Consider the following 13,739-nt stretch of genomic DNA (forward strand, 5'->3'; position numbering starts at 1 on the left):
TAATCAGATTCAAACATTCTGACTGGTTGTGTTTATGCCCCATATAAAAGGCAATACATTTTAAAAGTTAAATGATCAATATTTAGGCTATGTTGAAGCGTTAGGTTCTAGGAGAGGAGGCAGAGCGCATGTTAAGCTTTCCTGAATAACCTGGCCTGCCGGGAGCAGATGTGGCCACATTATTATAGGACGACTTGGGAGAATGATGATCTGAAACAGACGGCCCATATCAGAAGTAAAAATCCAGCCAGACTGGATCACAACTGTTCCATTCTAGACCTTGTCAACTGTCCAAATCAAACAAAACATTCAAATCACAGGGATTTTGCGCCCTTATTCAAATAACATTTTCACTGAAGTACAATTTTGTACTCACTTGAAAGCGATATATTATTAATTGCATTGTGGTGTTGTAGGCTAGTCTAAGTAAGAAAAGTGTGTTGTCCCCAAACAAGATCAATAGGGAAGCTTTTTGAGATGCAAAAAAGGACAAGACATGAAACACGCAATGATGCACCTGGCCTTTCCCGCTACCTATCAGCTATTTCTATTTGTTTTTGTGGATTCATATTACAATTGATGCCGTTTTGAATGCTTTTATGTGTGGTATGATTGCTAGTTAGCATGTTGCAGATCTGGATTTTTCTTTTCAGATCTGGATTTTTTTTTCTCACCTACCACAATTGTCACTATGAATGGTGGATAGAGTGCAGGATAGACCGTTAGACTGGTAGACTATAGTGACCTGTGGTATAGTAAAAGTTAGCACATGGAAAAGCATAGTGCATAAGGGAAGTACCAAAACACAATGATATAGGGGAGGCGCATGCAAGCACAATTTGTCTAGGATGGAATAAATTATATTGTAAAACCTGCAAATAATTAATGTAAACAAGGATGAAAAAAATGCACTACCCTCCCATGTTCCCTAATAAAAAAAACACACAACCCTCCCCAGGGCAAAAAACACACAACCCTCCCCTATTTTGGAACACCCCTCGCCCCAGTAAATTGTGATCTGTCCCTAATCTCATTTTATGCACTCTGGACATGTCTTAGAAGTACCCAACTTGCTAATGATCATCAGGTCGCTAATGGCTTAGTACGTAGGGGTCTATTGTCCCTCTAACTACTCTGACGTCAATGCAATTGAAAATCACATCAAATACTTATAAATCAAAACAGTATGTGCTTTTAAAACTCACCTCACTGTGATTGATCCATTTGAAAACAGAAGTTCAACAGGTTCTAACTGAGTGGATAACATGGTGTTGTGGATGTTGTTTCAAAGCGTAACAACAAACTGGACAGCGCTTTTTAGGCTGGTGATTAATTCAAAACACCCATATGCATTTTAGAGCTTATGCATATGCATAGGCCTATATATGAGCCCAAGTCCCCCCAAAAAGCTGCATTAAAATAATTATTGTGCCATTATTCAATACATAGCCTACCGCATAATAAACACAGCAGAATAAAAAAAAACATGATTTTAAGATATCTTTGGTACATAATTGGTCAAGCCTAAATTAAACAAATTCAGAGATATCAAATCAAATTTTAGGCTTTGGAATAGCCTAGTAATGGGCCATTTAAAAAAAATATTTTCATAGTTAATAGGCTGACACCTTTAGCTACAGAATATCTCACAACTATGAATTTCTTCAAACAGTGGTTGATGTGTGGAGTGAAATAACCAGAGTACCTTACCAGACATGAGTGAAAGGGGCCTCTTTTTGCTATTTGAGTGCATATGGATTAGAGGCTTCCCTTTGTGACAGGTGTGATGGTGGCATCGCCCCTAGGGATCCGCATACCTTGTGTATGCACTGCCTGGGTTTGAGCCACATGGAGAGGATGGTGGAGCGCCCTACTGTTTTGTTGGCTCAGAACGCCTAGCGAGATTGGAGGCCATGCGAGAATGGGTCGGCCAATCTCAGGCTCGGGACGAGCTCCCTCCCTCAGGAGTGGTGCGCCAGGCCCAATACCCTTCCCAGGAAGTGTGGCCGGAGCCAACAGAGGCAAAGCCCAGCTACCTCCAATCCTGGACGGGGGCAGGAGTCGGACCGCTGGAGGGCACATGCCCTGCGTCAGGAGGTTGATAGCTTAGATAGCAACGACAGCTGTTACCTGTTGGCCAGAGTTAAGCTGTTCCTGGGGTACAATGCTGGCACTGTTCACCACAGTGAGCAAGGCTACCAGTTTATCAGAAGCCGGCAGTGGGGCTTCATCGCCTCCAGCGGCTCGAGAGGCTATGAGGAGCCTATTCACTTGGGTAGCCTCTGCACTGAACATCAAACTGGTGGACAGTAATGACTCTCCATCTTCCCCATCTTTGCTGAGTTCCGCGAAGCCCAGGTCCTGTCAGACAGAGACCAGCTCCTGACCCACATCGGCGGGCTGAGCATTACTATAAACAACAAGAAGAGTCATCTGATGCCCACCCAGAGGGTGGCCTTCATTGGCATGGTACTGGACTCAGTCCTCATGAGAGCACGCCTGCCCACCAGAAGGTTTCAGGCGATCTTATCTTGCCACGACCACCTTCGGCAGGGGCGGGTGGTATCCACCCTGACCTGCCAACGCCTGTTGGGATCTCTGCCTCGTTGCTGATTCCCCTGGGCCTGCTCCATCTCTGGCCTCTTCAACCGTGTTTCAACTCCCATAGGCAGCACCTGAAGCGCCACTGTCACTGCCAGCTGCGGGTGACCGCACAGTGCCTCAGGGCATTGTTGAGGTGGCGCTGTCGTTCCTTTTGGCTACCCCCTTGGAGCGGCAGGCGCATCAATACACTAGAGCTCCGAGCTGTACTGCTGGCCCTGCAGTCTTTCCTCCCACATCTGAAGGGAAGACATGTCCTGGTCAGAACGGACATCATCACAGTGGTGGCTTACATCAACTATCAGGGTGGACTGAGGTCCCACCGCCTCCGTCTTATGGCACGTCTTATGGAGGTATAGCGTCTCTATATGCAGCTCATGTACCTGGCATTCTGAATGTGGCAGTGGATATGCTCTCGAGGGAGGGACTGGAGCTTGGGACTGGAGCCTATATCCCCACGTGGTGCAGCACCTGTGGGACAAGTTTGGGAGTGTGCAAGTGGACCTGTTTGCCTCCCTGGACAATGCACACTGGTGGTACTATGGTACTCCATGTCAGCAACACCAGGGCCTCTGAGCTTGGATGCTTTGGTTTACGATTGGCCAGGGCTGGAGATTTACACATTCCCCTATTTTCCCCTGATCCAGGCTGTGCTGGACAGGACTAGGATGACGGAGCATCGTCTGCTGCTGGCGGCCCCATACTGGCCCAGATGACCCTGGTTCAGCCTTCTCCTGTCCATGTTGTCTGGGACACCGTGGCAACTGCCCCTGAGACCCAACCGGCTTTCTCAGGCCGGGGGTACTCTGTGGTATCCGAGACTGCACTACCTCAGTCTGTGGGCTTGGCCGCTGAACAGCACCAATGGTCCATGTTTGGACTACAGGAGGGCATAATGTACACCAGGCAGAGCGCCAGGGCACCGGCTACAACCGCGAGCATACCAATTGCGCTGGCAGTTGTTCTGCTCTTGGTGCACTGGTATTGAGATTGTACCCGAGTCATGCAGGGTGCAGTATGTCCTCCAATACCTGCAGTCTCGCTTGGATGAGGGCTTGGCAGCCTCTACACTGAGAGGGTATTTGGCCGCTATATCTGCCTGCCATGTGGGATGGATGGATCGGTCAGTGGGGCGCCAACCCGTGGTCTCCAAGTTTATGAAGGGGGTTCATCGCCTGCGTCCAGCTAGGACCTGCTCAATAGCGAGCTGGGATCAGGATGTGGTCTTGGCAGCTTTGGCAAAGTTGCCTTTCGACCTGTTGGAATCTGCCTCCCTGAAACACCTTTTTATGAAGGTGACTTTCTTGGTAGCGATTACTTCCATGAAGAGTGTGGGTGCTCTTTCGGTAAGTTCTGAGTGCTACCGGATGGACCCCGGTGGGAGGAGTATATCTCTCTGCATCAACCCTTCATTCTTCCCGAAGGTTCTGTCAGACAGGCATGTGAACATCCCTTTTATCCTGTCTGCTTACGACCCCCTGGCAGTGGAGTCTGGGCCTCCCTCCGGCATGCTGTGCCCTGTGTGGGCACTGGGTGCCTATGTGGAGATGTGGGTGCCTATGTGCAAATTAATTACTTAAAAATCATACAATGTGATTTTCTGGATTTTTGTTTTAGATTCAGTCTCTCACAGTTGAAGTGTACCTATGATTCAAATTACAGACCTCTACATGCTTTGTAAGTAGGAAAACCTGCAAAATCGGCAGTGTATCAAATACTTGTTCTCCCCACTGTATATATATATATTTGAAATATTTACAGTTACAACTGAACGAACAATGAACACTTATTTTAATTCAATATAATGCATAGAAAATATATATTTAGTCTCAAATAAATAATGAAACATGTCCATTTTGGTTTAAATAATGCAAAAACAGTGTTGGAGAAGAAAGTAAAAGTGCAATATGTGCCATGTAAAAAAGCAAATGTTAAAATGTCTTGCTCAGAACATATGAATATTTCCAGTTCTTCAATATTCCCAGTTAAGTGTAACGAAGAGGAGTAGTAGGAAGGATCGGAGGACCAATGCGCAGCGTGGTAAGTGTCCATATTGTTTAATAAGAATAATGAACACTGAACAAAACAATAAACGACAACGTGAAATAAGAAAACCGAAACAGTTACGTGTGGAACAAACACTGACATGGAAAATAATCACCCACAACTCAAAAGTGAAACCAGACTACCTAAGTATGGATCTCAATTAGGGACAAAGAATGACAGCTGCCTCTGATTGAGAACCATACCAGGCCAAACACAGAAATCCCAAATCATAGAAAAAGGAACATAGACAACCCAGACAACCCACCCAACTCACGCCCTGACCATACTAAAACAAAGACATAACAAAATAACCAAGGTCAGAACGTGACATTAAGAAGTTTTAGGTTGCAGTTATTATAGGAATTATGAAGCGTTGACTATTTCTCTCTATACCATTTGTATTTCATATACCTTTGACTATTGGATGTTCTAATAGGCACTTTAGTATTGCCAGCCTAATCTCAGGAGTTGATAGGCTTGAAGTCATAAACGGCGCTGTGATGAAGCATTGCTAAGAGCTGATTGCAAACGCAGTAAAGTTTGAATGAATGCTTACGAGCCTGCTGCTGCCTTACCACCGCTCAGTCAGACTGCTCTATCAAATATCAAATCATAGACTGAATTATAACATAATAAACACAGAAATACGAGCCTTTGGTCATTAATATGGTCAAATCCGGAAGTTAATCATTTTCAAAACAAAACGTTTATTCTTCAGTGAAATACGGAACCGTTTCGTATTTTATCAAAGGGGTGGCAACCCTAAGTCTAAATATTGCTTTTACATTGCACAACCTTCAATTTTATGTCATTATTACGTAAAAGTCTGGCAAATTAATTCGCAAAGAGCCAGGCGGCCCAAACTGTTGCATATACCCTGACTCTGTGTGCAATGAACGCAAGAGAAGTGACACAATTTCCCTAGTTAATAATGCCCACTAACATGAGTTCATTTGAACTAAATAGGCAGGTTTAAAAATATATACTTCTCTGTGTATTGCTTTTAAGAAAGGCAAAAGATGTTTATGGTTAGGTACATTCGATCAACGATTGTGCTTTTTTTTGCGACTGCACCTTTGTTAAATCATCCCCCGTTTGGCGAAGTAGGCTGTGATTCGATGATAAATTAACAGGCACCGCAATGATTATATGCAACGCAGGACAAACTAGTTAAACTAGTAATATTATCAACCATGTGGAGTTAACTAGTGATTATGTGAAGATTGATTGTTTTCTATAAGTTTAATGCTAGCTAGCAGCTTACCTTGGCTCATTGCTGCACAAGCGTTACACGTGGTCAGCCTGCCACGCAGTTCTCTCGTGGAATGCAATGTAATCGGTGTCCAAAAAATAAGCTCAGCCAAGCCAACAAGGCCACGGAGCAGGGTTCCAACGCCCTGGGAGAGCTTATGTTGTGACCCGCCTGGAGGAGTAGGAACCCGGTGAGGGATAAATTACCCAGTACTTCTGCAAAAAAACGGGGAAGACCAGTGTGGGAAAATCTGGCAGACAAAAAAACAGCATCCAGGTAATGGATTGATGTGTTTTTTTGTTTTATGCCAACTGCAATATTACCTCCGGTTTAATATCCAAGCAGTAAAAACAGCACTATATATTAAGGAACTCCATAGTTAATGTCTCAAAACTGTTCGCTGCTCTGGCCCCCCAATGGTGGAACAAACTCCCTCACGACGCCAGGACAGCGGAGTCAATCACCACCTTCCGGAGACACCTGAAACCCCACCTCTTTAAGGAATACCTAGGATAGGATAAAGTAATCCCTCTCACCCCCCCTCCCCCTGAAAAGATTTAGATGCACTACTGTTCCACTGGAGGTCATAAGGTGAATGCACCAATTTGTAAGTCGCTCTGGATAAGAGCGTCTGCTAAATGACTTAAATGTGTAAATGTAAATGTTAAAGTAGTGGAAAGCCCTCAAAAATACTCTTAGACTCTGTAGGGGAAACAAGAAAAAACCCTGCAGGGCAATCAGCGGAGAAACGTGGGGAGTAGCATGTGGGGAGTAGCATGTTAATTAAGGCAATTCACAAAACACATAGAACAAGCTAGTCGGCAAGTTGTGTAAAGTAAATTGTGGCAGCAAGAGCCACCATACCAATGCTGCCACAAAAGTAAGTTTATGACAGCAAGAGCCACCATACCAATGCTGCCACAAAAGTAAGTTTGTGACAGCAAGAGCCACCATACCAATGGATGCACACAGAGTCGTCGTGTAATGCTAACGAAACACAAGTACAACAAACCCTGGGCGGAAGATACAGATCAACAGCACGCAGTGAGTGGAGCACTCTAGAGGAGGGGCCAGCTGCACCAGGCTGCAAACAGCCAGTGAGTATACTTCCACCCAAGGAGTCTATATATAGGGATGGATCCCAGCCGTGACACAGGTGTACACTGGAGTAAATCTGTAAATCCTCACCTCAGATGTATCCCTCCGCTGTGGAGTGATACCAATATATTGGAGTTATTCAATATGATGAAACATAACAGCCTGAGGCAAGAAACAAAGAGCAAGATTTTTATGTAACTTTCTCAAATCATCAATAACCTACTGTATAGTCACATCATTCAACCCATATATCTTTTGATTTCTAAGAAATTCAAAGGTTTGTATCATTCACAACTAAAGTTGCCAAATGACTCTGAATCAATACTATAGTACCTGTTTCAAATGATCACGTTTACCCTCATTATAGCCACTTTTAGAAATGTTTTATTTTACCTCTATTTAACCAGGTAGGACAGTTGAGAACAAGTTCTCATTTACAACTGCGACCTGTCCAAGATAAAGCAAAGCAGTGCGACAAAAACAACAACACAGAGAATAAACAAACAGACAGTCAATAACAAAATAGAAAAATATGGATATAGTGTGTGCAAAAAGTAAGGAGGTATAAGGCAATAAAAAGGCCAATAGTGTCGAAGTAATTACAATTTAGCAATGTACACTGGAGTGATATATGTGCAGACGAGGATGTGCAAGTAGAAATACTGGTGTGCAAAAGAGCAGAAAAACAAAAACAAATATGGGGATGAGGTAGGTAGTTGGTTGGATGGGCTATTTACAGATGTGTACAGCTGCAGCGATCGGTAAGCTGCTCTGATGGCTGACGCTTAAAGTTAGTGAGGGAGATATAAGTCTAAAACTTCAGTGATTTTTGCACTTCGTTCCAGTCATTGGCAGCAGAGAACTGGAAGGAAAGGTGGCCAAAGGAGGTGTTGGCTTTGGGGATGACCAGTGAAATATACCTGCTGGAGCGCGTGCTACAGGTGGGTGTTGCTATGGTGACCAGTGAGCTGAGATACGGCGGCGCTTTACCTATCAAATACTTATAAATGACCTGGAGCCTGTGGGCTTGGCGACGAATATGTAGCGAGGACCAGCCAACGAGAGAATACAGGTCGCAGTGGTGGGTAGTATATGGGGCTTTGGTGACAAAATGGATTGCACTGTGATAGACTGCATCCAATTCGCTGAGTAGAGTGTTGGAGGCTATTTTGTAAATGACATCGCCGAAGTCAAGGATCAATTGTTCATTCATTCACTCACAAACATACAAGGTGTACATTGTCATCCACCTGAGCTCAACCCTGTTGATGCTGTCCTCTATTGATTTGAACCACCCTTTGGCTTGACCCTTAACCCTCACAAAGTTTTACAGATGAACAATTGAGAGCATCCTGTCGGGCTGTATCACCGCCTGGTACGCCAACTGCACCGCCCGCAACCGCGGGGCTCTCCAGAGGGTGGTGAGGTCTGCCCAACGCATCACCGGGGGCAAACTACCTGCCCTCCAGGGCACCTACAGCACCCGATGTCACAGGAAAGCCAAAAATATCATCAAGGACAACAACCCCCCGAGCCACGGCCTGTTCACCCTGCTATCATCCAGAAGGCTAGGTCAGTACTGGTGCATCAAAGCTAGGACCAAGAGACTGAAAAACAGCTTCTATCTCAAGGCCATCAGACTGTTAAATAGCCATCACTAGCCGGCTTCCACCCAGTTACGCAACCCTGCACCTTAGATGCCGATTCTAAGTTTATATACATAGACTTGGAATCACTGGCCACTTTAATAATGGAAAACTAGTCACTTTAATAATGTTTAAATCATGTTTACATACTGCTTTACTCATCTCATATGTATATACTGTATTCTATTTTATTCTACTACATTTTTTGTCAATGCCACTCAGACATTACTCAATCTAATATTTATATATTTCTTAATTACATTATTTTACTTTTAGATTTGTGTGTATTGTTGTGAATTGTTGTTGTGAATTGTTAGATACTACTCCACTGTTGGAGCTAGGAACACAAGCATTTCACTACACCTGCAATAGCATCTGCTAAATATGTGTATGTGACCAATAAAATTAGATTTGACATTTTCTATATTGAAGCTGAGTTGTGTTCATTAGAGCACACAGCATGACAAAATGTGTTGAAAATAAATACGTAAATAAAAGCATTTGGTAAAAGTATTCTACCTCCTGTTTTACTGTGTTTTCTTCCGTGTTGTGGCTTCCAAGACCACAGTGTGTCTGCTCCTGAACTCTCCCTGTTTCTCTGTTCCAGAGTCCTCTGTTGAGCGGGGGGAAAGAACGAGGTCCCCTGGCCACCTGAACCTACTGCTGCCATCCAACCAGCCGCGTCTGATCCCCCGGCCACCTGGAATGTGACCTACCAATGACGGAGACCAGTAAAACTCCCCAGTCTGGCCTGGATCAGAGTTGTTGTTCCAGTGCCCGCCACTAGTGGGGGCGGAAGAGGAGAAGAGAAGATGGACTTGATGCCAATGGAGAAGGTCACTTGAACTAGATTGGGGTGAGTGAATGATGAGTAAGGACAGGAAAGAAGGAGATGAGAGTTGAATGAACGTACTGGGTGATAATATTTTGGGAGCGCTTGGACATGGTTTTCACTCATGCTTTTTAAAAATGTATGTCTGCTTTTTTCCATCTCTGTATTTCTGTTCATGTTTTTTTTTACCATCATTATCCTGCCCCCTTGATAACATATACAGTGGGGAGAACAAGTATTTGATACACTGCCGATTTTGCAGGTTTTCCTACTTACAGAAAAGCAAAACTTAATATTTGGTACAGAAACCTTTGTTTGCAATTACAGAGATCATACGTTTCTTGTAGTTCTTGACCAGGATTGCACACACTGCAGCAGGGATTTTGGCCCACTCCTCCATACAGACCTTCTCCAGATCCTTCAGGTTCTGTTGCTGGGCAATACGGACTTTCAGCTCCCTCCAAAGATTTTATATTGGGTTCAGATCTGGAGACTGGCTAGGCCACTCCAGGACCTTGAGATGCTTCTTACGGAGCCACTCCTTAGTTGCCCTGGCTGTGTTTTGGGTCATTGTCATGCTGGAAGACCCAGCCACGACCCATCTTCAATGCTCTTACGTGGGGAAGGAGGTTGTTGGCCAAGATCTCGCAATACATGGCCCCATCCATCCTCCCCTCAATATGGTGCAGTTGTCCTGTCCCCTTTGCAGAAAAGCATCCCCCAAAAATGATGTTTCCACCTCCATGCTTCACGGTTGGGATGGTGTTCTTGGGGTTGTACTCATCCTTCTTCTTCCTCCAAACACGGCGAGTGGAGTTTAGACCAAAAAGCTCTATTTTTGTCTCATCAGACCACATGACCTTCTCCCATTCCTCCTCTCAGATCATCCAAACTTCAGACGGGCCTGGACATGCGCTGGCTTGAGCAGGGGGACCTTGCGTGCGCTGCAGGATTTTAATCCATGACGGTGTAGTGTGTTACTAATGGTTTTCTTTGAGACTGTGGTCCCAGCTCTCTTCAGGTCATTGGCCAGGTCCTGTCATGTAGTTCTGGGCTGATCCCTCCCCTTTCTCATGATCATTGGTGCCCCACGAGGTGAGATCTTGCGTGGAGCCCCAGACCGAGGGTGATTGACCGTCATGTTGAACTTCCTCCATTTTCGAATAATTGCGCCAACAGTTGTTGCCTTCTCACCAAGCTGCTTGCCTATTGTCCTGTAGCCCATCCCAGCCTTGTGCAGGCCTACAATTTTACCCCTGATGTCCTTACACAGCTCCCTGGTCTTGGCCATTGTGGAGAGATTGGAGTCTGTTTGAGTGTGTGGACAGGTGTCTTTTATACAGGTAACGAGTTCAAACAGGTACAGTTAATACAGGTAATGAGTGGAGAACAGGAGGGCTTCTTAAAGAAAAACTAACAGGTCTGTGAGAGCCGGAATTCTTACTGGTTGGTAGGTGATCAAATACTTATGTCATGCAATGAAATGCAAATGAATTACTTAAAAATCATACAATGTGATTTTCTGGATTTTTGTTTTAGATTCCGTCTCTCACAGTTGAAGTGTACCTATGATAAAAATTACAGACCTCTTCATGCTTTGTAAGTAGGAAAACCTGCAAAATCGGCAGTGTATCAACTACTTGTTCTCCCCACTGTAGAGGATTGATCCAGTGATGTTACCTCCATGATCAGAAGACAGGCAGATAGGTCCTCTCGCATGTTGACTGGCAACAGCTGTTTTTATTGCATAACAAGTCTACTGCAGAACTATACTGAATAAAAATACAACAATTCAAAAGATTTAAAGTTACAGTTCATAAAAGGATATCAGTCAATTCATATAAATTCATTAGGCCCTAATGTATGGATTTCACATGACTGGGCAGGGGTGCAGCCATGGGTGGGCCTGGGAGGGCATAGGCCCACCCACTTGGAAGCCAGACCCATCCACTGGGGAGCTCCCCCCGATTGAGTGTGCAAAGCTGTCATCAAGGCAAAGGGTGGCTACTTTGAAGAATCTCAAATATAAAACATATTTTGATTTGTTTAACACCTGTTTGATAACTACATGATTCCATGTGTGTTATTTGATAGTTTTGATGTCTTCACTATTATTCTACAATGTAGAAAATAGTAAAAATAAAGTAAAACCCTGAATGAGTAGGTGTCACACCCTGATCCGTTTTACCTGTCTTTGTGATTGTCTCCACCCCCCTCCAGGTGTCGCTCATCTTCCCCAATATCCCCTGTGTATTCATACCAGTCTTCTCTGTTTGTCTGTTGCCAGTTCGTCTTGTTTGTCATGTCAACCAGAGTTTTTTTTGTATCAGCTCCTGCTTTTCCCCAGTCTCTTTTCTCGTCCTCCTGGTTTTGACCCTTGCCTGTCCTGACCCTGAGCCCGCCCGCCTGACCACTCTGCCTGCCCCTGAGCCTGCCTGCCGTCCTGTATCTTTGCCCCGCCTCTGAATTTCCGACCTCTGCCTGACCCTGAACCTGTCTGCCGTCCTGTACCTTTTCCCCTGTTGCTGTAATAAACATTGTTACTTCGACACGGTCTGCATCTGGGTCTTACAGTACCTTAATCCTGATAGTAGGTGTGTCCTTTTGACTGGTACTGTAGCTTAAGATCTGAAAAACGTCATGCGCCGAGCCACTAGCTTGTCCCCGAGGTGTCCTGGCACCAATAGCTGATTTCCTTGATGAACTCTCGCCAAAACCCCGGGAGGAATTCGATCATAAGTTGTGTATGTGTATGACTTTAAAACTTCTTTGGGGTAGGGGGCAGTATTTTCACATCCGGAACTGCCTGATTCTCTGCCTGTTTCTCAGGCCCAGAAGCTAGGATATGCATGTATTTGGTAAATTTAGATTCTAAAACTGTTAAAATTATGTCTGAGTATAACAGAACTGATATGGCAGGCGAAACCCAGAGGACAAACCAACCCCCCAATTTTTTTTCTGCTTACCACTGTTTTCATTGGCTTGAACTTGAATTATAAGCCCAAGTCCTGCCAAATTGCAGTTCCTAGGGCTTCCACTAGAAGAGTTTCAGGCTGTTTTTTAGAAAAATGACCTGGAAATTGTAGTTTTTCTAGGTGACTCCCATTTTGGCTTTAGTGATTCCAAGCGCGTGGAGGAATGTGCGTTCTTTGTTGTTTATCTCCAGGAAAGACAATAACGATTCTCTGTCTTAAATTGTATAGTTTATTTGCATATTAGGATACCTAAGGAATGATTATAAATGTTGTTTGACTTGTTTGGAAAAGTTTATTAGTAACGTTTGGGATTCATTTTGTATGCATTTAGACGGAGGGAAACTGGGTGGATTATTGACTGATGCACGCCAGCTAAACTTAGTTTTTATGGATATTAGAAGAACATTATCGAACAAAAGGACCATTTATGATGTTTATGGGACATTTTGGAGTGCCAAAAGAAGAAGATCTTTAAAGGTAAGGCATGAATTATATCGTTATTTCTGAGTTTTGTGTCACGCCTGGCAGGTTGAAATGTGATTGTCATGTGTTTGTTTGATGGGGTGTTGTCCTCAGATAATCGCATGGTTTGCTTTCACTGTAAAGCCTTTTTGAAATCTGACCTGGTGGCTGGATTAACAAGAAGTTACGCTTTATTTTGACCTATTGCATGTGTATTTTCAAGAATTCTGTAGTTTGAATTTGGCATCCTGCACTTTCACTGGATGTTGGTCAGGTGGGACGGTAGCGTCCCATCTAGCCTAGAGAGGTTATTAAGAAGTGGACATGGACCGAATAACTGGGACTGAGGGGACTGGGGGTTGGGGCGAAATGACCAACTTGTTATGTTGTTGTTCAGACATCTCAGGAGTCAGACACTTTCATTTTATTCCATGGACACTTTTGTTATCTACATGTTTGTTCAGAAGACTTACTACTGTTCCCAAAATATTTATAATACTCATAAATACACTACATGATCAAAGGTATGTGGTGTTTGTTAAACATCTCATTCCAAAATCATGGGCATTAATATGTAGTTGGTCCACCCTTTGCTGCTATAACAGCCTCCACTCTTTTGGGAAGGCTTTCCACTAGATGTTGTAAAAAAGCTCCGGGGTCTTGCTTCCATTCGGCCACAAGAGTATTAGTGAGGTCGGGCACTGATGTTCCGCAATTAGGCCTGGCTCGCATTTGGTGTTCCAATTCACCCCAAAGGTGTTCGATGGGGTTGAGGTCAGAGCTCTGTGCAGGCCTGTCATGTTCTTCCACACCAATCTCAAAAAAAC

This window comes from Oncorhynchus nerka, linkage group LG14 (genome assembly GCF_034236695.1).
Source record: "Oncorhynchus nerka isolate Pitt River linkage group LG14, Oner_Uvic_2.0, whole genome shotgun sequence".
Lineage (NCBI taxonomy): Eukaryota > Metazoa > Chordata > Actinopteri > Salmoniformes > Salmonidae > Oncorhynchus > Oncorhynchus nerka.